The 26,544-nt window shown below is 39.1% G+C and overlaps 1 pseudogene; it reads left to right on the forward strand.

The window, feature by feature from the left end:
* Window positions 1-26,544, forward strand: LOC127619039 (activin receptor type-1-like; annotated as a pseudogene).

Genomic DNA, 26,544 nt, shown 5'->3' on the forward strand with positions numbered 1-26,544 from the left:
ATGAGTCGCTCGCTGAGGAGAATGAGTCGCTTGCTGAGGAGAATGGGTCGCCCGCTGTTTGAGGAGAGTGAGTCGCCCGCTGTGTGAGGAGAGTGAGTCGCCCGCTGTGTGAGGAGAATGAGTCGCTCGCTGAGGAGAATGGGTCGCACGCTGTGTGAGGAGAGTGAGTCGCTCGCTGTGTGAGGAGGGTACGTATACAGATCCACCGCTGGCCTATCAGTGGAAAGTCAGTAGCTAGTGGCTATAGTATAGTGACTTCCTACGACAAATCATTAGTCCTATTTTTGGACCTTCCGGCCCGCCATAATATACATGTATACGGATATGAGAAACAGAAGTTCATCTTAACTGTTAAAGGGTAACTAAACCCTAAACCAACTTTTTTTAGTTAATGATCAGTAAGAATGGGGCTTTATTAGTACTGGTCATTAATTCAAGTAATTTTTTTGACATTTGTGTATAAAGTGTTTTAATTCTACAATATATGGTGTAAAAACGTCTGAGTGCTGCCCTCTTCAGGTTGAACGGTGGCTACTGCAGTTGAATTTTCCTATTGGCTGTTTGCGGTACTTCGTGACGTAAGCGGTGACAGCTGACGTAAGCAGGTTCCAGCTCACCACGCCCTTGGTAGGAGCTACCACGCCCATGGCAGTATAAAAACCATCTCGTTTCGTCAAAACCACTGTAGCGAGTCAGGAGTTGGAAATGCGAGTATTGAAAACGATCAGGATAGAGTATTTTAGCATCTATTTAGCATACCATTTATATAGTTATTTAGATTATTTCGTGGAGCCTAGGTAGTTAATTAGCATATTTGTGAGTGTAGTATTATTAGAAGCATAGTTAGTTAGTAGCATAGTATTGCGTCAGTTAGGATAGCTTCAAGTTAGCGTAGATTATCTGTATTTAGTACAGTGGAGGTGAATGCGCACTCGGATGCTCAACAGGGAGTTAAAACCGCAGTTTGTGCCAGCGGCTCAAATTGATATGGCTCCGGCCCTGTGTCCACAGACAATTCACCCTCATCCACTTCAGGTGAAGGTGGGGGAGAAAGGTCCTCAACTTCAAAAGACTGCTCCGTGGAAAAGCTACTTGCGTCACTCCAGTCACTCTCCATTTTAGAGTCTGACAGCAGCTGTCAATTAATCTGTCACTACGGGTCTCAGGTGCCCCGCCCTCGGTTCGTCCCCTCTATCCCCGCTGGTGTCTGCCCACTTTTCGAGCATTTTTCAAATATTGCTAGTGGGTGGAGTCAGACTCTGAGCAGGGGTTTAGTTACCCTTTAAAAGAACGAGTATATTAAATGTTTGTTTAAAATGTGATGTTTAAAATGTTATTAAGATGCATAAATAGATTTAAAAGGTGAAAAACATAAATCATCTCATGATTTAATTTCTATGCTGTGAGATTGAAAGTACATGATTGATTGATTGTTTGTTCCTTGGAACTGACCTATCTTATGTGGTGTGATGTGTACCTATTCATTTACATAATGATTAGAGTATTTCTATCCTTTACAATTGGTTATATTTGATTTGAATGGAGATAAGTTGAGCGGATTTAAACAGAATTGAGACAATAGTAACTAATACATCCTGTACTGTATGCATAGATTGGTTTTTAGAGAGAGAGAGAGAGAGAGAGAGAGAGAGAGAGAGATCATCTGAACCTGACGGTCAGTGGCGAGCCAAACCCAGAAGTTGATCATCATTATCCTGTTCCCTCATTTGAGAAACAGATAAGAGCACACGTAAACCTACCCGGGTAGTGAGAAGAACATATTTCAATAAACACACACCAAGAACTTTCATGGACTCAAAAGCAAGCAACTTTCATTTCTTTAACTCTGTTTAGAAAAGTTTCACAAAGAGACACTTCTGTTTGGAGTAATTTATTTTGGGTCCCTTTATTGTGCGCCTGTGCACTCAGGAAGCCGGCTTAGGTAGGCAGGGAATGTTAATAATTGTTTTATAATTTTGTACAATATATTTCTCAAACTTACCTGTTTTGTGTTGTCTGTTTTCTGCTGACCGTTTACTACTTCAGGCTCAGTAGTCGTACATAGAGTTTCTGATATTGGCCCAGTTTTACTTAATAGCTAATCAAATTAGTTATCAGTTACACTTACCTAGAATCACGGGTTACAAAAGCATTTTTAATAGTATTAACAACAACACAAGCAATAATAAATGCAATACATTTTTGCAATAGTTATGAGAATTGACTACAGGTTCATAATAATAAATTAAAAGTCCATTAGTAGTAATATTATTTACATAAAAATCATAAACATTAAATAATTTAGCATTGCAACCATAAGTAAGATTAATAAACAAGAAAAAAAAAGATAAAAGTAAAATCAAATGACCAATGAAAAGCTGTTAAACAATTTTAGCAGTGGGGCAGATACAGAATAATTTTGTTCCCACTGATCTGACACACGAGAAGGGGGGTGCTGAGGGTGTTGAATTCAAACAAATGAATCAATCCTCAATATAAATGTTTTTCTCTTCAGAAGAATATTGTGCTTTACTCCTGTGTAAGCTCTTCCTTTGAAATGATAATAATTTTCGGGAGGAAAAAAGAACCAAGTTTAGAGCTTTAGTGTTCTCGTGATTCATCTCCCAGGGTCCCCGCTTGTCCTTAAAAAGTCTTGAAACGTCTTAAATAAAAGTTTTGATTTTTAAGGTCTGAAAATGTCTTGAATTCTGGAATTTTCCATAAGGAGGTCTTAAATTTCATGTGGGATCTTAAATTTCATGTCCGTCGTCGTCATTTTTATTTATTTTTTCAACCGCAATTTGACCAGCGCAACATTTGGGGGCAGCACTTCGTGGGTGCAACCTGCATCATTCCATAGGTGACATACTAGTAAGTGATTGATGAATGCGTTCCGTTGATGGTTCGCCACCACGGCATTTTGCGAAATCGCAAGCATGGGCAAATGTTTGTTTAATGACAATTGGTTGGAGGACGAAAAGTATCGGCGGTGGCTGAAGAAAACAGCCAGTAATCATGAAGCGAGGTGTGCTTTATGTAAAAAGACGATACAGCTGGGGTCAATGGGCCACATAGCGCTCGATTCACACATGAAAGCAGAGACAAGAAGTATGTGTCGTCGCAGGCAAGTAGTTTGCCCATAATGTTCTCATCGAGCACTTCGACCTCTCAGCCTTCCACAAGGCCGTCCACTTCAAGCAATGCCTTCGGCAGCTTTGCGAATGTAGCTACACTTAAAGCCGAAATACTGTGGGTATTTCAAACCGTAAGCCGCCACCACTCGTACACCTCAAATGAGGACATCCACCTAGTTTTTCAAGCAATGTTCCCTGACTCAGAGTGTGCGAGTACGTTCACGTGTGGAAGGGACAAAACCGCATATTTAGCACGATTTGGTGTTGCCCCATACCTAAAGAAGGAACTAATTTCACGGGCAAACAAGGACGCTTTCATCATAATGTTCGATGAGTCCATGAACACAACAACGAAAACTAAACAGTTGGACTTGCACGTCAGACATTGGTCAACCGACGAGACCGGCACCCCGATTGTCAGGTCTCGCTATCTTGGTTCTCAGTTTTTGGGCCACTCAACGGCAGAAGACTTGCTGGAGCATTTTAAGGTAAGACTATCAAAGTAACATTTAAAATGTTTTGAATATGTTAAAATGCTTTGTGTGTTTTCATGTTATTTCCTAATGAATATTTGGGACAATATATCGATTCATTGCGATTCTTGGATTGATTTCAATTTTTTCCTAATGCTTTGCGAATTGATTCTGAGCTTAGTTTTTGCAGATGGCGCTCTAGGCTAGTTTTTAACCGCACACTCAAATGCTCACGAAGCATTGTGCGTTCGGCTGAGTCTGAGAATGTACTTGATATAATGCTTTTATGACGCGAGATTATTGTAAACATCCCACTGCAAACACTTGCAGTGGGCTGTACTGCTTGTACTTCGCTTCAACCTTTTCGAACTTTATGAATTATTATTTTATAGTAGGTTAAATAAAAAAAGGGGTGGTGATGGCACAATGGATATAATAAGACACATGCCTTTGGTGTGAGAGACCCGGGTTTGAATCCACTGTGAGACACCAATGTGTCCCTGAGCAAGACACTTAACCCCTAGTTGCTCCAGAGGCGTGCGACCTCTGACATATATAGCAATTGTAAGTCGCTTTGGATAAAAGCGACTTACTAAATGGATAACTGTAAAGCACTGTTGAAAACTAAACTCAGAATCGATTCGAGCGAGAATTGCGATGCATTCAGAAAAATTGGAATGATCCAGAATAATTTCTCGATTCACGATGGGACATTGGCTGTTGTCCCAGCCAATCAGTTAAAAAAATGTTGTGGGTGGGTGACATCTCGGCATGCCTACTGCATTCTGGATGGAAGGCAGTGCTGTAAATAACTTTATTGTATAAAGCATTCAATATGCATTATGCTTCTTGCATATTTTTTATGTGAAAAGTAAAATTGAATTGAATTAAATAATGTAGACCAGTTCATAATTGGACTCCAAATATCTGTTTTGTGCTTCTCAATTTTAGGTTAACAATTTTGACACTGAACCACATCACATAGGCCCAATTTTTCTTTGTAAAAATATTACTCATGGAAGGGATTAACAGAAAGTTTATGGAATGAGTGTGGATTGGTCTCTTTAAAAAAACGCAACTTTGCCATTTATGTTGTGATGCTAATTTTTTATTCACACTGGCTCTCCTTTGTGCATTATTACAGGTGATGTGATTTCTCAACAGTTTGAGAAGGCCCTTTCCAATGAGGCCAAATCGCTGGAATTTGCAAACTTCCAGCCCTCAGTGTCCAGGGTTGATACATTCCTGTCTCAGAATCTCAGTTCCTACACTGATCTGTGGAACTTCTGCAAGAAGTTACTACTCCTCTCACATGGACAAGCTGAAGTGGAGCGGGGCTTCTCCATCAACAAAGAGGTGGAGACGTGCAACATGTCTGAGGAGACAGTTGTTATTCAAAGGCTCATCTGTGATCAAGTGAATGTTTGTGGGTGGGTGACACAAGTGCCTATTACAAAAGAGCTACTCACGAAGCATACAGTTACTGTGCCTCAGCAAGTAGCCGTTACCGCGCACTCTTGGAAGAGGAAAAAAAGAAGAGAGAGACAGAAGAAAACTCCAAGAAAAGAAAGTATGTCGAAGAGCTAAAGCAAAAGAAAAAATCAATTCGAGAAATTTGCATATCTTTGGAGAATGATGCAGATAGAATGGCAGAGCAAGCCGAAAGTTCAGGTGGTAGTAAAATGGCCATATTGATCACAGAATCCAATTCTTTGAGGAGAAGAGCTAAAGATAAACATAAAGAACTAATTGAGTTGGATGCAGAAATTGAAAACAAGACTGTAGAATTGACAAAACTGTCATGAGGGCTTTGAGTTTGAGAACTTAAAAGTTGAAGGTTTACATGTACCTTTAGTGATTTATTTGTATTATTTGCTGAATGTTACTGTCTGGGCCTAGAAAATCAGTTCCTTTTATGTTTGATCAGCACTGTGGCTTTATAGGGAAGTCAGAAGCTGTTTCTCTATTTGTCATCCCATGTAAGCATGACTGTTTTCATGCTATTCCGTTTGTATACTGTTATACATGTATATTTTAGGATTGCCAGATTGGCATTAATCCCATTGTTGACCATATTGGAAGTTTAATGCACAGTACTGAAAGTAGTTGCTGAACAAAGCACTTTTAAATAAATTTCTGATCCTGATCTTTCCTACAATTGTCTGACTGGATCTTCATTCATTAGGTCTATGCATAGATTATTGAATGTGCTTGCATTTATCTGTGTCTGACATGACATGGAAAACACTATCAGACCCTGAATAACATTTTCTTGGGGGAGAACCCCCAAACCCAGCTCAAGGCTATTTGACAGCCACATTTACCCATAATTTAGATCAAGTATGATTAATACTTTAACTTCTGTGTATTTGTGGGCTTTTGTAATGTCCTGGGGCTGTCTTCCATGTCTTTTTCAAACTGCTATGAGGGGCCAGAATTTAGAAATTACCTGAAGTACCTTAAAAGCTGATAGTTTATACATAGTCAAATAGTCATGTCAGGGTTGTAAGGTGAATCAGCACTTGGTATAAAAGTTTTCGCGTCCCTTTGACCTGTCTTGAGCGTGGCTCTGGTGAGTTGTACCACAACACATCATTCTGTGTTGTTGCGCTGAACATTTTCCTGTTTTTTTTTGTTGAGGTAAAGTCTTAAATTTTCCTTTTAGAGGACTTAAAAAGGTCTTAAAAGTTATTAAATTTGATGTTAAAAAATGTGGAGATACCCTGTCTCCCTGTGGAAGTCACTAAATCCTCAGCTGAGCAAAAACTTCACCTGGTGTTTGTTTGTGTTTAACATGAATCGCTTGGATATTGAAAATCTCATGAGGACATATTAACAACATCCCTGAGCACAGGCCACATTTGGGGTCTTCAAGTAAGAGGTAGGACATTTCTTAATAGCTTAAAAATATAGCATATGGGTTCATTTTAATAGCTGTTATGTCTGAATGATTATATTGTGTTTTATGGTTATTTATCATTCACACTGACATGAAAACATTCTTGAATGTGGTAGAATGTAAATAATACAATGGCTGGCTTACTGAATTACTCAATTGCTATTGAAAACGTTCCATTGCATTTTGTGTGTGAGTGTGTACAGTGATTGCGATGGGAGAAAGGTGCCTCCAGTTGTTCCTAGCAGGGAACTCAGCCTATAGGTTCCATATGGTTAGTATTAGGGTGGGGGTGGGGTAAGGCCATCTGCTGCCTTACAAACTGAGGCCCTTTTTTAAAATAGGAATTCAGTGATAGGGGGACACATGGTTCTCTGATGCCCTCGTTGCACGTGCATGATGTGTAAATCTGTGATGCCAAAATTGCAGCACCCCTTTCCAAAAATCTGTTCCCACGCCTATGCAGAATGAGGTCTTTTGGAAACAACAAATTTAACAAAAATTCACAATTCAGTTATCTCAATGTCATCAGTTCAGAATCAGAATTAGCTTTATTGCCAAGTATGCTTACACATACAAGGAATTTGTCTTGGTGACAGAAGCTTCCAGTGCACAAACAATACAAAGATAACAAAAAATAGAGTAAATATAAAAAGTGAACAGAAAATATGTATGTATGTACAAATGTAAATCTGTTATATACAGATGGTACAAGCAAATGTAATGGCAGAAGAGGTAGAGTATGTTGGATAGATATAAATAGACTAAGCTGTGCATTGTAGACAAGTATTGCTCAATGGAGCAATTTTAACTGTTCATGAGATGTATAGCCTGAGGGAAAAACTGCTCTTGTGCCTGATGGTTTTGGTGCTTCAAAGAGGTAGTGTGCTGGGTGAGTGGGGTACAGAGTGATTTTTTCAGCCCTTTTCTTCTGTCTGGAAATTTGAAGTTCTTGTAAGCAGGGGGCAATCAATAATAATCTCTGCAGTCCAAACTGTCTTTTGTAGTCTTCTGATGTCTGATTTTGTTGCTGAACCAAACCATACTGATATTGAAGTGCAGAGGACAGACTCAATGACTGCTGAGTAGAATGATATCAGCAGCACCTGTGGCACATTGAACTTTCTCAACTGCTGAAGGAAGTACAACCTCTGCTGGGCCTTTTTCACAATATTGTCATTGTTGGACTCCCACTTCAGGTCCTGTGAAATGGTAGATTCAAGGATCCTGAATGACTCCACTGCTGCCACAGTGCTATTCAGAATTGTATGTGGGGTCAATGTTGGGGTGTTCCTCCTATAGTCCACTATCATATCCACTGTTTTGAGCTTGTTCAGCTCCAGGTTGTTTTGACAGCACCAGACAGCCAGCTGTTTAACCTCCCTTCTGTATGCAGACTCATCATCATCTGGATGAGGCCAATGACAGTAGTGTTGTCTGCAAACTTCAGGAGCTTGACGGAGGGGTCCTTGGCGGTACAGTCATTTGTGTACAGGGAGAAGAGTAGTGGGGAGAGCGCACATCACTGGGGGGCACCAGTGCTGATTATACAGGTGCTGGAAGTGAATTTCCCCAGTCTCACTATCTGTATGAAAGCTGCTGATCCACTGACAGATAGAGGTGGGAACAGAGAGTTGGGTTGGCTTTTCAAATCTACAGGAAACCTGTAATGGGAATGACTAGAGAGGTAAGACTCAGAGGCAGAAGATGCTTGCAAATCACCTTGATGATTTATTTATTTATTTATTTTGAACTGAATTACATAGCTGAAATTTCAGCAAATTAAACAATAAAAATAAAAAAGAAAGAAATGACACAAAAGAAAGAGCTATCTCTGTAACTGCCTCATACTTCAGATAACAGAGGTCTACTGCTTCAGCACAACTATTCAATGCTACCTTACATAACAGCAGCCAAACTCTTCTTCCCTCACATAGACACACATGAGAATTTATCCTCTGGTGGCCTGCACCAATAAACATACAAAGGGGAACATTAAACACACACACACATAATGGCCATTATATAACTAAACAAAACAAAATATAAAATTTACATAAATAAACCAAAATCTCAAATACAGACTATATTACATATAATCAAAAGAATATAATGCACTTTTAATGTAAATTATTGAAGAGCATTGCTCGAAGTTCCCCTTCGGCTTGAACCGCAATGGTACTGGTGAGTCCGCCAGACGGAACCCTATATATGAGCGGTGTTCCCGTGTGGACCTCTTCTGGTGCTGCACCACCTTGCCAACAAGACAAACACCCAAACAAAAAAATGCAGTAAGTATAACTTGTTATACGTTGACAGTGACATGCCTGCCACAAACACGTTCATGTTTTCAGCCAGTTGTTGATTCCCTACAGTGTTGGGGGATGGTGTCTTTCAGTATGCAGAGTAATTGAAAACAAAGAAATTGGTATCTCTCTGTATTGCATGTTAAAACATACAGAATACAATAAGGAGCATTGTGTTTTATCTGTATGAAGATGATCAAACTAGAAATGTTGTACTCCAGTGCCACTACAAACAGAAATTAACCATTATTTAGTATCAAAAAACCTTAATGCAATGCAAAATTATGAGAAATAATAGAAAAATATGTAAATGTTCTGCACTTATATAGCACCTTTTTAACCTTAACGGTATTCAAAGCGCTTTGCACTGAGACTCATTCACCCACACAATTATACACCAATGGCGGCAGAGCTGCCATGCAAGGCGCTAGCCTGCCATTGGGAGCAACTTGGGGTTCAGTGTCTTGCCCAAGGATTTACATAGTCAGCAACAATACACAAATAGGCTGTGGCATTCAAGCGATGATTGAATGGTATTAAAGGGCCCAAAATGTGCCAAGAAAACATTCTCCACACCATTACACCACCAGCCTGGGCTGCATTTCTCAAAAGTGTTGTAAGCTTAAGTTGATCATAGTGACCATTGGCGACAATGGTTTCTACGGTCTTCTTAGGCTTATGATGCTTTTGGGAACGCTGCCCTGGACTCTTGACACAAGGCATGTTGGGTCCATGGATTCTTGCAGTTGGTGCCAAATTCTGACCCTACCATCTCATCAAGATTCATCAGACCAGGCTACATTTTTCCAGTCTTCAATGTCCAGTTTTGTTAAGCATGTGCCCACTGTGGTCTCAGCTTAAGATTCTTGTCTGACAGAAGTGGAACCTGATGTGGTCTTCTGCTGTTATAGCCCATCCGCCTTTAAGGTTTGACGTGTCATGCATTCTGAGATGGTATTCTGCTCACTACAATTGAGCAGAATGGTTATCTGAGTTACCGTAGCCTTTCTATAAGGTCAAACCAGTCTGGCAATTCTCCATTAACCTCTCTCAGGACTGCTGCTCACTGTATGTTTTTTGTTTTTGTCACCATTCTGAGTAAACTCTAGAGACTGTTGTGTGTGAAAATCCCAGGAGATTAGCAGTTACAGAAATACTCAAACCAGCCCATCTGACACCAAAAATCATGCCACTGTCGTAATCACTGAGATCCAATTTTTTCCCTCCATTCTGATGGTTGATATGAACATTCACTGAAGCTCCTGACCTGTACCTGCATATTTTATGCTTTGCACTGATGCCACATGATTGGTTGATTAGATATTTGCATGGATAAGTAGGTGTACAGGTGTTCCTAATAAAGTGTTAAGTGAGTGTATAATTGTGTTCTTTTGTAATTTGAAGCAAAATTTTCAAACATTGTGTAAGATGTAAAAGACTTAGTACAGTGTATTCCTGTAGTTGTTATGATATTTTTAATAAATATTTCATACTAAATTATTTATATTGACTATTTCAAATAAGTAGTTAAGAGGAAGAAATGTAATTGTCTCCTCTGCTCTAAACACTAATTGCTCAACAAAAGGGGTTTCCATCAGTCATGCGTCTCCTCATCTTTCCTAGGACTACATTTCCCAGTATGCACTACGCTCATCACTGCCGTCTGTTCCTGATTGTTCTCACCTGTTTTCCATTCCCTCATTACCCTTTGTTTGTATAAATATTAGTTTTTTGCATTCATTTGTCAGTTCTTGTTTGCTGTTGTTTTGAGTTCCCATTTATTGTTTGACTGTCATAATTTTTATTGAAGCCTGCACTTAGGTCTTACACATCATCTCAGCAACCTCCTGTTACACATGTACACAACCTTCTGAAACATGTGTTTCTGTTAATAGAACTCTGAGAAAAGACATATCTCAAAATCAAACATATGGAAATAGGAAAAATAAATGAATACTTTTCACAAAACAGCTCTCCCTCCCCTCACACACTGATCTGTGGAGTGCCAGCTGTGTCTGAAAATAGGAACCAAGACAGATTTAAAAAAAGATGTACAAATGGGGAAAATCCCTGAATGACCATTTTCTCCAGCCTTATGTGTTACAAAGAGAGTGTAATTTATTTAGGTTAGGATTTAGATTAAGTTAATACTAACCTTGAAAATTTACTCCTGATTATGTTGTAATGAATTTGTTCAATTTCTGTCATATTGTATGTATGAGATATTCAATAAGATTCCTCTCTCTCTTCAGTGGACCATATGGGAGTCTTCAAGGTCCTGTGGTAGACATCATCTTGACTTCAGGTCAGCTTGTCTTCAGCAGTGTCACATCAAATTAGTTAACTATCCATCTGTGACCGGTCTCCTTTACAGCAGCACATTTCTTAACAAAGGATTAGGGCTGGGATAAACGATTATTTTTTAAACGAAAAATGTACAATTCGATGCATCGATTAATCTAACGATTCATTTTTTATTTATTTTTTTCAGTTCGATTCGATTAATCGACTTGTGACAACACCGGTAATACCGGTTTCATTGGGGGTGGGGGTGTATAAAATGTAAAAAAAAAAAAAAACATTTGCCGGGAGTTTGATTGACTGGCGATCTGATCAATCAATCATAATACGCCATTTTTTCCGACAAAGTAGTCAGGAGAGAGAAGATTAACGTCGGTGGATTTGAATTTGAATAATGGATTGTAGGCTACCGTACTGACGTCTTTCCTCGGTTAAAACAACAGTCCTTCTGATGTAGGCTACATTCATGTTTAGCCTATTTGATGCTATAAATTAACCAAGGAAAAGATGATCGGTTCACGAGCAGCTTTAACTGAGGCAATCTGTCACGACACATTAAAGAGCCACAAAATAGTAGGCCTATTTATGGTTTAATTTTCTTTGAATGACCAAATTTGAAAGTTGAGACTTTATTAAATGCTACCTGCTTGGTCCTGTCTGTCAGCACGTTGTCAGTGTCCTCTATGTATTTTTCACGACATTCATAGCTATAAGCGCATTATTAATAGCTATAAGCGAAAACTTTAGGTGTCGACAACGTATTATAGCCTACTCCAACATCGAGTGCAAAGTGGGGAGTTGAAAAAAACTTATGGTGCTCTGTCATCTGCAGCTGCAACCGGGTGGTGCCTCTTCAGATGCTGGTGCATTGCCGTGGTGCTAGAATGGAAGGCCATCTCCATTTTGCAAAGACGACATATCACGGAATTGTTTCCTTTTAAATTAAAGAATTCCCATACTTTAGAGGAACGAGTGCATGCCGCCTTGCACTTCTGATAGTGATTTTGATTTTTTGATGATGATTTTTTGCGTCAACGTCATCGATGACGTCGACGCGTTGTCCCAGCCCTACAAAGGATCACCAATTACTTAATTGTAATTTATTTACAACAGTTAGTTCCAGTCCTAGAATCTGATTAGACTATGGGTATTAGTCTAACAGTACTAGAACTATTGGCATCACTCTAGTTCTCCGTGTTTGTGACTTTCCAAATAATTGTGGGAAGTTGAATTCCTTATTCACACGGGTCAGCTGACAGGGAGACCATATCACGGAAAATACATCAAAGGGGGTTGTCGGAGTAACAGACACCTTTGAAGCACCTATCCAAGTACAGGGCATATTAGCACCCGGAGTGGGTCCGATTGTGAATTCCTCCACCGAATCTGTGAGCCACAGGGCTAGGGAGGAAGGACATCCAAGGTTCACGTGTTCGTGAACTCGCATGGGAGAAGAAGCGCACATCTTCGCCTCACGGAGGGGAAAGGCACAATACACAAGCGATACACCCGGCCAGCTGTTCTGTATTACCAAACTAACCTGTTCGTACCTGACAAAACACGGGACGGAACCAGCTCAACCCGGAGATTGTAAAATCTTGAAAGGTTTTGGGTGTTGCCCAGCCCATTTGGTGTGTGGACAAAACAAAGATTTTCCTCCACTGGGGGATGGATTGGTCTGGGTAAAAGCTCCATGGATGTAGCGGACATCTCGCTCCCTTCTTTGTCCGTCTCAGGGGTGTTTATGAGCCTTCTGGGTCCTTGTGCCAGTCTGTGAGGCGGGGGGCATCAGCTTCCTGCGGGTGGCTCTACGCTGGGGCAGAGAACTGTGCTCTGGCTGTGGAAGAGCTGCCTGGGCTTTCACTGTTGCAAGGAAACACCCTCAACCGATCTAGGAGATGGCTGCGTTGAGTAAACAAACTTTGTCGGCGTCCCTCATCTCGACCAGATTCAGCCACAGGACGCCTGCCCAAGTGCTCGCGCCATGACTTTCGTTGCCTGGTGGGGGCTTGGCCGTGAGCGGTGCCCCAAACCCAGGAACCAATCATCTAGTCACGAGGGCTCAGGGGAGGGTGGAGGATTCCAGTCCAACCCGACACGCATGACGGCCCTGGCAAGCATGGCGGTCAGCTCTGCGTCGGTCTTGGACTGGGCGGACAGACCCGAAGGTGGCAGCTCTTAAATAATTGAAATTGCACTTATATGGAACAACTGGTGTAATTCATGGAAATATAGCTATTTAATTTACACGAATAATCATCTATATAAATGCTGAAAATATTTTGAATGAAAAAATAATTCATTGTTCATCATAACTTTGTCTTCGTATTTGTCTTTTACCCTTTAATTATATTTTTTTATTTTTTTTTTATTCTCATCTGTATAATGTGTTATTCTCACAGGTGAGTTGTCTCTGAACACAGAAGAAACATTACAATTATATATTCAAGTTGCTGATTTATCATTCTTAATAATTTTTTATAATTGCATTTAGGAACACAATGAGGCTTGCAAAACACCCAGCTATGTTTAATGAAGGAACATGGAACATGGATTATATCCATTCAGATCTTATTAAACTGGAATAATATGGCTACTGTATAGGCTGGCCTATAAATACATATTCACAGAAATAAGTGTAAGCTCAAAATGAGGAATAAGTGTAAGTCTGACATAGATGTCATATTAGATGTCAGTGATGGAGTACCTTATCTGACTTCTGGGTGATGCAGTCATATGAAATATGGGCCACATTATCTCTTTTTTGAAGACTGGTCAACCATAAGTACATAGCATCATTGCTATTAAAAATCACTGTAAATTTTATAGCAACATTCTGCCTTGACATTTTTGTACACCAGACATGTTATACAAGAATCATTGTTACAGTCATCATGCAGGCACAGAGACACAAATAAAATAATTTTCCAGGAATCATGAAACTACTTTGTTGTGAAATACAGGTTCTTACCAATACATTCAGGCATACCAGTACTTTATAACTGCTGTCAAAACAGGCAAGTTCCTAGAGTTGGAGTACTCGTGTTGTTATGGACTCAATTCATAATGTTCATTACCACAAAAATCAATTTTGACTCATCCCTCCTTTTCTTAAAAAAAAAAAAAAAAAAAAGCAAAAATTGGATTTACAAAGGCACTTGAAATGGAAGTGAATGTGGCCAATTTTTAACATTAAAATACTCACTGTTTCAAAAGTATAGCTACAAGACATAAATGATGTGTGTAAACATGATTTTAGTGTGATAAAAGTTTTATCAGAAGAATTGAATTTATGAATTGTGAAAATTATGAAATTATAAGATTCATATTTCTGCCTTTAAACTCTTCAAAAATTGGCCACTTTCACTTTCATTGTAAGTGCCTCACTGTAAAACAGATATTTGCTTTTTTTAAAGAAAAGGAGGGATGAGATACATTTTTGTGGTAATCAATATTATGCCACAAATGCTGTTGATTGAGATTTCACTTTCTTTAGTCTATGTTTGAGTTGAGGGGGAAAAGCAACAAATAACAGAAATATCAACAGAATGCAATAGGAAATGTGATGAAGGACAGTTTTGTCTTCATACACCTATAGCATATGCTTTCATTCTGAAACTATTTTGAAGTTTGTTCAGCAGGAATCTAATCATAAAATAAAAGGTGGGCTTAAATTGAGTACTTAAAAGGCTACATCTTAGACAAAGTGACTACTGATAGAGTCTGAATGTATGTTTCTATATTAAGCAGTGGTCAGCATTATTTCCATTTATGCATAGTAGGTTTGTGGGTGGGTGGGCTTGCATTCCCATGATGGCATTCACTGATAGTTCACTAATTTGTAAATAACTAACAACTAAAAATTGCACTGATTAAATAGACATATTGTCATAAGTGTACAGTCATAATACACAAAATATATAAGGATACTGATTAATGTAGTTTTATGTGCATTAAAATGTTTCAGAAAACAAGGATAAACTTGGATGGATCAACTCTGGCTCTAATTACCGACAAAAACAAATCAAATCGGTTTTTTTCTCATAAGTGATCAACAGGGCCACAGCTAGTGGGTGAAAGGTGGAAATGATTAGACCAGAATACCTTGCTAAGGCTCTGATGCTCATTTTAGCAACCTGGTAGCTTATCTGATAAATACCTGTGAACTCCTGTTTCATAAGATTTGCCTATAGCAGCCAGCCAATCAGAATGGACTTTCTGCAAGCTTTTGCCATTTTTGTTGCAATGTGCATCATGCTTGCTGTGAATGGTCTGTATTTATTACATGCGGAGACTGCAATAACCTTTAGCATTGATCAAATTTAAATATCCTTGAAACTTGTCTTAATTGTTTAGTGTTTTACAAGAACAGCAACTAAAACATAAGAGAGCGCAAAAATAACAACCCCATATCCATAACACATTTTGATGTAGGCCTAATAACATCAATATTAATAATAATAAAAGTATGGCAAGATCATTTATAGCCATTTCTAAAGCTCCAACACACCAATGAATATTACCATTTTAATCAATGTATTTTTTTAAATAAGATTAATTTTATTCATTTAAGAATATACCACTAATACAGTATGAATAGCCTATTAGGATCGCATTGCATTTTCTCTAAGAAACATGCTGAATTCACTGTTTCTGAATCAGAGCTCACCATCTTTAATCTCGTTCTCTATAAGTCAAGCATCTAGATAGAGTACTTGATCGACTCATGTTCTTCTGCTCTTATTTTTGCGTAAGCACATACAAATGCGAGCAGCAGGCAGCAGAACAATACAGTTATCAAATCAACATGTGCTACCAGGACGATATTCCCAGTGCACGCTGTCTCCGTGCTGTCCTACCAATCATAACTCGGAGTTTACTCATATACCTAATTTTTGTGATGTTGCTTTAATATTCGTTTTGAAACTGGAAGAACGAAATGGCTCAATAAAACGTTGAAAAGTAGGGGTGTAATCCTGGTGTCCTCACCAAAGTTCCCCATTGGCCTCTATTCATCATGGCTTCCTAATTATCCCATATAATGTATATATAAATTGGCTACATCACTGTACTCTCCTCTCCACCAATAGCTGGTGTGTGGTGGGAGCTTTGGTGCACTATGGCTGCTGTCGCATCGTCCAGGTGGATGATGCACACTGGTGGTGTTTAAGTAGATTCCCTGCTACTATGTAAAGTGCTTTGAAAGTTGTAAAAAACAAATGTATTAGCAACTGTCCAACTGGCCCAACCTGGAAATTGGCCTCTAGGTAATTTGAGTTTGAGGCTGCTGCCTTAAACATGTTTCTTGTTTCAGATGATGTATTGGCATCTCCCCCAGAAGATTTAACCTACAGTATATATTTCAACTGAAATGAGCAGTATTTTTTGTTCTGTTGCTATCACACATTTATACATCCCTTGTCTAAAGATGAAAGTGATAAGAACATTTTACAGTGTACATGTGAGAACACATATTCCTGTGTTAACAACACCTGCTGGGGCCGAATCTGCTTCTACACTTCGGTCCATGAGCGGGTTGTGAGAGGCTGTTTTTCAAACAGTGAACAGTGCCATGTGCTTGACGTTCCTGGCTTGACGTTCCTGGCGTTGTGTATGAACCAATAGGTTCATACACAACGTAACAGTCTTGTGTTGCACAGCTAAAGGGGCCTTTTCTATCTAACCTAACCTATAAAAATTGTTTTGTAAGGTTGGGAAACACAGAGATAGACTTCAGTAGCATTTGGCTTCAAAACATCTCTTATGCTCATATAGTCAGACTAACCTGCTGAGATTATTCAGCTCTGATTCTTTGACATACAAGACAATTGAGTTACCAATTTTATATTATATTGTAGAGTTATTTTGTGGCAATGTAAGAAATTTTCATTACTGAAACCACAAAGGCCTTGGCCTTGGTGTGACATGAAGCATTTACAGTATAGATGTTTGGTGGCTGCTGCCTCCTAGTGTTTTATTTATATCTCACAAGTTTTAATGCAGCAGATTTCGATTTAAATAGGAAATAAATAGTGACTTTCTGAATCAAGAGAGACTGGTTGCAAAGACTTAAAGGTGCAGTCAATATTTTTTCCTAATTTAAAAGTCTGCGACTCCAAATTGTGCAATGTGAAATATGTTTTGACTGAATACAACAGCAGCATTGACCTACAGCCAATGAGAGAGCAAGAAACGGGGGAACGGGAAGTTTCAGTGGGAGGAGTCCTGATGTACCTGCAACAGAACATCAACTAGCATGGCTGCGGTCAATAAAATTTTTATTAAATTATATTATAATATTTTATATTATATTAAAATAAATGTATTATCAATAAAGTCTCATTGGACGAAGAAATGGAGGAAAAATTTGTGGAACATTGACAGGAGCACCAGTGCCTATTTAATGTTTCATCTGAACTGTACCACAACGGGGTGGAGAAAGAGAAGAGTTGGAGAGAAATTGACAATTCCCTTGGCAAATAGGTAGATTTTTTTTAGAAGGAGTTACTTTTTCATAGTTTAAGCAATAAAATATATGTTGCCTTTACACATTATTTAAAGGTGATTAAGAACATACACATCATATTCTTTGAAAGTCGTGTAGTGTGTAGGAGGCTTTACTAGGCTGCAACCTTCCTTTGGAGAAGCACCCTAAGTGTGCAGTCTTTAAAAAATCTCTCTCTCTCTCTCTCTCTCTCTCTCTCTCTCTCTCTCTCTCTCTCTCTCTCTCTCTACACACGTTACAATAAATGTAATTTTTAAATATATTAGAGTGTCCTTTTTTGGACAACTACAATATGGTCACCCTAGCAAACATGTCAGAGATTTTAAAATGAGCTCAAGCATCAGAGGGGTTACCAGGATATCATGTCTGGGGGGGCAACATAAACAATTGAAAAAATCATCGCAAAATTAAGCTATACTACACACAATCTGTTTTAGTGCACATCTTTTTCTAAGCCAGGAACCCAGAGATAGGCACAGGGCCCCTATTAGACTATAGGGCTTAAACTGGATTTTTGTTGTGTCAGACCTCACTCATCTGCTAGTGATGGAAAAATATGCACAAAACAATCCACTTTTAAATTGTAATTTATCATCAGATGCAGAGGCGTTTCCAGCATTGAAGGACATCCGGGCTTAGCCCAGACAATTTTATTTTCACACTAGCAACCACTTGTAGTCCAAAGCTGGTGAGAGGGTATTCTTTGAGTTTTGCTCTGGCTGGGCCTGTTTCTACAGTTCCTAAATCTTCCACTCTATACTATCCTCAACATCCTCTCTCCTCCCTGAATCATCTGTGATGCAAAAGAACAGTTACAGCACATAACTTATTGCAAATCAGCTTCAAACAACTAATTCATCAAGTGCTACATATTTCAAATTGTAGACCAAATACCATTGAAGAAAATGTATTGGGAGGAGCAGATCATTGGGATTGCCCTAAGATCTATCATGATTCTTGAATTTTCATGTACATTAACATAAAGTCATCACAAAAGAGTCATATTATAGTGAGTAAAGTGAAGTAAAAAATTTTTTTAATATAAATAATTTATATTTTTTTACATAAATAGTCAAAATGATGTATAAGATCCTAAGTTAAAGCAATACATGAATGACTTTAGTCTAAGTTCATTGACACACTATAATTCTCATCATCTCTATGAGAATAATTAATCTGTCAAAATCCTTTCATTAGGATCACTGGGATAAACAATGTTTCACTTTTAACTTTCTCTAAAGTAAAGTGACTGATTAATTGTTACCAGTTTCCATGCCTGATTCTGCCACAGCTGCTGCTCCTCAGTCTGTTGCTCATCTTTGCTACACTCTACAAAACCATTTAATCAAATCAAAGTGTATATTTACTACAAGCTAATATCACAAAACAAGTCACACATACATTTTATGTTAATGCTTATTGGTTATCCTTAGCGAAAACAACACCTGATAAACAAGAAAAATCACTCCGAACAGGGCTCGAACCGCGGTTTCCGGCGTAAGAGGCGACTTAGTTAACTCGGAGCTACCAAGCTGCCTCAATCTAAACTAGGAGGTTAGAGGCTACAAGTCTTGAGGTTTAGCCTACTGTGGGTGAAAGTCAGTTAGATGATGATCTTAAGACTTTAAGGACAAAAACAAATGTGAATTCTTACCCACTGACTTCTTTCGGAAAAATCCCCAAAGGCTCATTTGCTTCATTTTTGCTGTCTTTCCTGCTAATTGCCGTTAACTCGCCACTAAGTAACGTTAGTTGATGTCAATAACTGTGCAAGCTCCTCCTCTACCTGCTGCATATTCAACAGAGAGGAAGAAACGGAGTCGCCCATAGGCTACCGACAGCAAAGGAACTTATTCTATAGGCTAGATTATGCCTATGTCTATTTTTACAGGCTGTATGCAGTATGTGCAAAGCCAAAGCACAATGAAATAAGGCAACTTATGATTTCGGGGGTTTACATAGGCTTTTGTCCGGTTTCATATTTGTCAGTCAACTATTCAAAATACATTCGGGGCTACACTCAAAACAACAGATGGACAGATTATTTCTAAAATTCTCAGGGGAGGCAGAGCTTATCCTAGGGGAGGCACTACCTCCCCCAGCCTCCCCTAGACACGCCCCTGTCAAGCATTCCTCATTACATTTATTAATGACCGAATTATCTGCGCTATGATGTAATTCATTAAATAGATTTTTACTCTAACTGCATGTCAGTTATTTTAGTCTAATTGTTTTATATTTTTATTTTACCATTTTAAGAGAAACAAAATCAAAGACAAAGTAGATATTAGGTAAATTAAACATAACTGGGTATTTCTTTTAGCACTGTGGATTTCTAGAAAGTAAAGGCTTGCTAAAGCATTTTTTTACACTCTCAATGCTTTTTTAAAATTTGTATACTTACAACATCCAACAGTGTACAGTATGTACATGCATCACAGGAAATATATGTACTGGTATTTTTGTCATTGGAAATTCCCACTGCAGCATTAATTCCAACACATCACAAATTATGTAATGTGTGTTTAAAATGACATTTTTAACAAACTTGAAAATACATTGTCACCTCCTTTGTCTTGCTAAGGCTAACATTCATAGCTAACATTTCATGTATCCTGAATAAATTGTTATTATATTTAAAACATCAGGTAGTGGCCTACCCTATCTGGTGCAGATGACTATGGCACGACAGATCTCTCTGGTTGAATGTGTTGGTGAGTGAAACATTCATATACTCATGCAATATACAATTCTGCAAAAATACTTATAATAAAATAATAATGCATTGATCAGACTATGTATGTCTCAATATACATACAAATAAGTGTCTTGTTTCAGTGTATACTTATTCTTCAGAATGTTAGGTATGGAAAGGCATGTGAATGGGAGAGAGTGTGGCTGTCAAGCTTTTCTTCTCTCATGATGAGCAGTCCTGGTTTAGAGAGACAGAGATCTACAACCCAGTCCAACTGTAGCATGAAAAGATTTTGGCTAAGTACCACCTACAGTGTGCATTTTTCTTTGCTTGTCTGGGAAAGAATAATTTTGAGAGACTTCTGCTGCCATAATACGTTCTGTCTTCTGTTTATATATGTCACAAAACTATTGATTAAAAATGTGATATCCTTCTCTCCCACTCACACACATGTTCTCTTCATATTATCAGGCTTCATTGCATCAGACATGGCATCTAAAAACTCCAGCACTCAGCTGTGCCTGGACACACACTTCCATGAGTTGGGCTCCCTTTATGACTTCCTGAAGTACAGCACGCTGGTCCAAGTCAAGTCAAGTCAAGTGGTTTTTATTGTCGTTTCAACCATATACAGTTAGTACAGTACACAGCAAAACGAGACAACGTTCCTCCAGGTGCTACATAAAAACAACAAAGGACCAACACAGCACCACATGAGATTACACAACGAAATAAAATACCTATATAAAAAAACCTATATATACCTATATAAAGTGCACGTGCAAACATGTGCAAAAAGTACAGGACAGTACAACAAATTTCTGACAATGAACAGGACAATAGACAGTGCAGCGCCGACCAGTACTCAGTAGTGCAAAAAGATGACAGTTTCTAAAAATGGAAACATAACATGCTATGAGATAGTGTTCTATGCACATAGCAGTTATTGAGGTAGCAGACAGTTATAAAGTGACAGTAATTAAAGTGCAACTTAGGACACGTGTGTGTGTGTGTCAAACCAGTCTCTGAGTATTGAGGAGTCTGATGGCTTGGGGGAAGAAGCTGTTACACAGTCTGGCTGTGAGGGCCCGAATGCTTCGGTACCTCTTGCCAGACGGGAGGAGGGTAAAGAGTTTGTGTGAGGGGTGTGTGGGGTCGTCCACAATGCTGGTTGCTTTGCGGATACAGTGTTTTTTGTAAATGTCTTTGATGGAGGGAAGAGAGACCCCAATGATCTTCTCAGCTGTCCTCACTATACTCTGCAGGGCTTTGCGGTCCGAAACGGTGCAAGTCCCAAACCAGGCAGTGATGCAGCTGCTCAGGATGCTCTCAATAGTCCCTCTATAGAATGTAGTGAGGATGGGGGTTGGGAGATGTGCTTTCCTCAGCCTTCGAAGAAAGTAGAGACGCTGCTGGGCTTTCTTGGTGATAGAGCTGGTGTTGAGGGACCAGGTGAGGTTCTCCGCCAAGTGAACACCAAGGAATTTGGTGCTTTTGACGATCTCCACAGAGGAGCCGTCGATGTTCAGTGGAGTGTGTTCACCTTGTGCTCTCCTAAAGTCAACAACCATCTCTTTTGTTTTGTCGACATTCAGGGGCAGGTTGTTGGCTCTACACCAGTTCGTCAGCTGCTGCACCTCCTCTCTGTATGCTGACTCGTCGTTCTTGCTGATGAGACCCACCACGGTCGTGTCATCGGGAACTTGATGATGTGATTCGAGCTGTGCATTGCTGCACAGTCGTGAGTCAGCAGAGTGAACAGCAGTGGACTGAGCACACAGCCCTGGGGGGCCCCAGTGCTCAGTGTGGTGGTGGTGGAGATGCTGTTCCTGATCCGGACTGACTGAGGTCTCCCAGTCAGGAAGTCCAGGATCCAGTTGCAGAGGGAGGTGTCCAGGCCCAGCAGGTTCAGCTTTCCAATCAGGTGCTGGGGAATGATTGTGTTGAATGCTGAGCTGAAATCTATGAACAGCATTCAAACGTATGAGTCCTTATTGTCTAGGTGGGTGAGGGCCAGATGGAGGGTTGTGGTGATGGCATCGTCCGTTGAACGGTTTGAACGATACGCAAACTGCAGTGGGTCTAGTGAGGGGGCAGCTGGGTCTTAATCTGCCTCATGACGAGCCTCTCGAAGCACTTCATGATGATGGGTGTAAGTGCGACGGGACGGTAGTCGTTGAGGCAGGACACTGAAGACTTCTTTGGCATGGGGATGATGGTGGTGGCCTTGAAGCACGTTGGAACGACGGCGCTGCTCAGAGAGATGTTGAAGATGTCGGTAAGACATCTTCAACATCTTCAACATAGCCAGTGGCTTGGTGCACCTCCACAGTAGAGATTCTCACTACACAGTGCAAACCAGCCATTGCACACAGAAACCTGAAGAGCTGCAACATCCTGGTTAAAAGAAATGGACAGTGCTGCATCGCTGACCTGGGTGAGAGAATAGAACTCCTATTACTGTATTATATTTAAACTCTATTTGAACTCTATAATTATACTGTTATCAAACACAATCCTTACTTACTGTAGGCTACTGGTGGACAATCATGAACTGATGAAATATAGATAATATTTATTTGGCTCAATCACACTTGTTTGTTTAATATTGGGGTCAAAGACAACTTTGGCCTGCTCTGCTAAATAAAAGACTAAGCTGGCTTGCCAGCCTTAGCGGGTGTCCCAGCATGGTCAGAATAGTTTGTTGGCTGGTTTTAGAGGGGTTTTAGGCACTTTTCAGCTTGGATAGGAAAGCTTTTTCCAGCTGGATGATAAGATCATACAAAATTAGTTTTCTTAAACATGTCTGTTCTTTGTGATCTCTCAGCCCTAGCTGTCATTCACTCTCAGTCTAATGACTATCTGGATGTGGGCAACAATCCAAGAGTGGGAACCAAATGCTATATGGCACCTGACAAGAGTTTTCATGTAGATGCTTAGAGTCCTACAAACAGACTGATATCTGGGCGTTGGGCCTTGTCATCTGGGAAATAACTTGCCGAACTATTGTCAGTTGTAAGACTGCGAATTTACTAAACGTAATTCCTTAACACCACTGTCATTCTGTGCTCTTATGACTCTTGCTCTCCATCCCTTCTTTGGTCTTTTTTTCCTGTGTCTGCCTCTATCCACCCACGATTAGTGAGCCAGTAATTCTAAACAATCTTATCTGGTGTCAGCACTTCTCTCATATAGTCCAGATGTGCTTGTTCTCTCTCTGTTTCTTTCTGTCACACACACTTGCTTTTTAAGCAGTACCTCACCAATGATTTATATACAGTAGGGACCAAAAGTCCACAGACATAATCTGGGATTCCAAATTGAATTTAAGCCTAGATTTTGCCTAAGGATTGTGACAAATTTAAAACAAAGAAAAAGTATGTGTGGCAGGGCAGAGGACACCTGGTCCCTTATCAGGCTAATCAAGGGATAAAGGCTGACTGCGGAGGATTGTGCAGGAGATGAGAGAGATGTCCGTCGTGTGTGTGTGTTTGTCTTTTAAGTTTCTCATTAAAATATGATTTATATTGAAAAGCCGGTTCTCGCCTCTTCCTTTCCATTGAACTTCTTTACAGTATGACTTAAAATGAATAAGAAATATCAAAGAATCAAATCTGTGACAATGTTAACTCCTTTGTAAAAAAGTTCAGATTTCCAGGTTCCATGCCAGCTCAACTGCATGCAGTCATTAAAGCAAAATGGGGATATACCAAATACTAGGAAATTCTGAAATTAATGTACATTTTTCAATTTAAATTTTCAACTTTTCACTGAAATTGTTATGCTAATAATTTATTTTGTAATTAAAAAAAATATAATTTTCAAATTTCAGCCATCCTTCCACAAAACTATTAATACTTCCAACCTCCCTCAACATCCAAACCACAGTTTTATAGATATAGCTAGAACAGACACTCAGTCTTGGCACACATCGGCACCTTTGACCATGTAAATACAAATGTGATCAGTCATTAAATGTTGACAAAAAATGTGATAAAAATCCCTTAAATCTGTGGTTTTCTAGCGATTGTAGAGAAGTACAGACCAAACAAAATTTTTAGAAGAATATCTCAGCTTTGTAGGTCCATACAATGCAAGTGAATGGTGGGCAGAAATTTGAATATAAAAGCATCTAAAGGCAAAATAAAAAAATTATCCATTTGACTCCAGTGGTTAAATCCATATCTTCAGAAGTGATATAGGTGTGGGTGAGAGATTTTTACTATAAATTCTCCTCCCTGCCCAATAGGTGGCAACGTGCACAACGAATGTAAATCGCCAACAAATAAAAGAAGTGAAAATTCAACAAAAGGACTTAAATTTATTTTAAAAGGACTTAAATATTGGTCTGTGTCTCACCCACATACCTATCATTTCTCTTCTGAAGACACGGATTAAACCAATGGGTTCATATGGATTACTTTTATGCTCCATTTATATGCTTTTTGGATATTTAAAGTTCTGGTCACCATTTACAGTTTCAGAGCTGAGATGGTTTTTCAAAAAAATGTGTTTGTGTTTAGCAGAAGAAAGTAAGTCATACACATCTGGAATTGCATGATGGTGAGTAAATGAGAAATTATTTTCCTTTTTGGGTGATCTCTTTTATGCTCAAGACTTGGACTTGAGACAAACCTGAGACAATGCATTGCTTTTACAGCTGCAATCTGTAGCAATGTGTTAGGAAATCAAAGAATGTGTGTAGGAGAAATTATTCTATCAATATATGATATCATTGATAATAATATTGTGGGCTTTCATTATGAACGTTCCATACAGAGCATTATGGCCAAAACAGTTTGGCCATAACCTAAACACAGGAAAGCAGCCATTTTGGTAAAAATCAGCTGGCATGCAACTGACTTTAGGAACAAACAAGAAACAGAGAAATGCAGAGGAGTAGTGGGAGTTGCAACATAGTTGCAAAATTTCTTCCTTGAAGAATTCTTCCTTTTGAGTCCATATTACTCATTGGGAGATATGGACTCTTAGATTTAGTTGTTTTCCACATTAGACAGTTTTATGTCTGTCACATACATGCACCTACATTATGTTTGGTCAGAGCAGAAAGACATACATTTTGAAAAACATATTTAAGCAACCGTATTGAAAGACTAATATGAAAGTTATGACACATATTACATAGCAAATATGAGAGATACGACACGGCACCACAGTTCTCTTTGTTTTGTGACAGAAGTTGACAGTGTCCTGGTCATGGTTGTATCTTTGTGGCCAGTGTTGGGAGTAACGGAATACATGTAATGGGATTACATATTTAAAATACAAAATATAAGTAACTGTATTCCACTACAGTTACAATTTAAATCACTGGTAATTAGAATACAGTTACATTCAAAAAGTATTCTGATCACTGAATCGAGTACTTTGCATTTTATTGTCATTTGTTTATTTGTTTGTGTCATTTGTTATTGTAATATTTAGTCCTTTCAGATGGAAGGCATTTATACATATAAATGATTCGATCCAAAGTGCATTTGAACAGTGGTGAAACACTTATTATGATGTTTTACATTCAAACGAGTAGACAGAGAAGTAAGTTCGAAGTACGTTTGGAGCAGAAGAAATAGCATAAAGCTGACAATTTACTCAAGGTTTATTTTTAAGCAAAAATGCTATTTCTGGACATTTTACATGAACATGTTACCAGGCACGATCATATTTATTTATTTTCTCACCTTTTTCTCCCAATTTGGAATTCCCAATGTGCTCTAAGTCCTCCTGGTGGTGCAGTGACTTGCCTCAACCCAGGTGATGGAGGAGGAATCTCAGCTGCCTCTCCAGCAGTAAGCAAGTGACAAGCAGTGAGCAACAGGACATTTTGATTGATCGCATGTTTTCTGCCATGTATAGCCACTTTGGACCATATTACCAAATCTAGTTGGTCCAAAATCACAATTCTCACAGCTGTACATTAAACATCACATACTTAATTGACGATTGTGTCACATTGAACAGTAGTTTGCATTCAGGGTGTGTGCACAGATAAATTGCTTGTCGCTGGAAACTTGTCTCATAACGAACAGATAACCATAGCAAATTATTATACTTTTTGTTTATTTTTCTGTCAAGATCCTGTATGCAGTTGCAAAGATTATGAAAGCGTGCTGGTTCCAAAGCCCATCAGCTCGACTCGCTGCCCTGCGTGTGCGCAAGACTCTTTCCAAACTGGACCATGACTCCGACATAGACAAGATCAAACTGGACCTCTAG

The sequence above is a fragment of the Xyrauchen texanus genome, chromosome 25 (assembly GCF_025860055.1).
Source record: "Xyrauchen texanus isolate HMW12.3.18 chromosome 25, RBS_HiC_50CHRs, whole genome shotgun sequence".
Lineage (NCBI taxonomy): Eukaryota > Metazoa > Chordata > Actinopteri > Cypriniformes > Catostomidae > Xyrauchen > Xyrauchen texanus.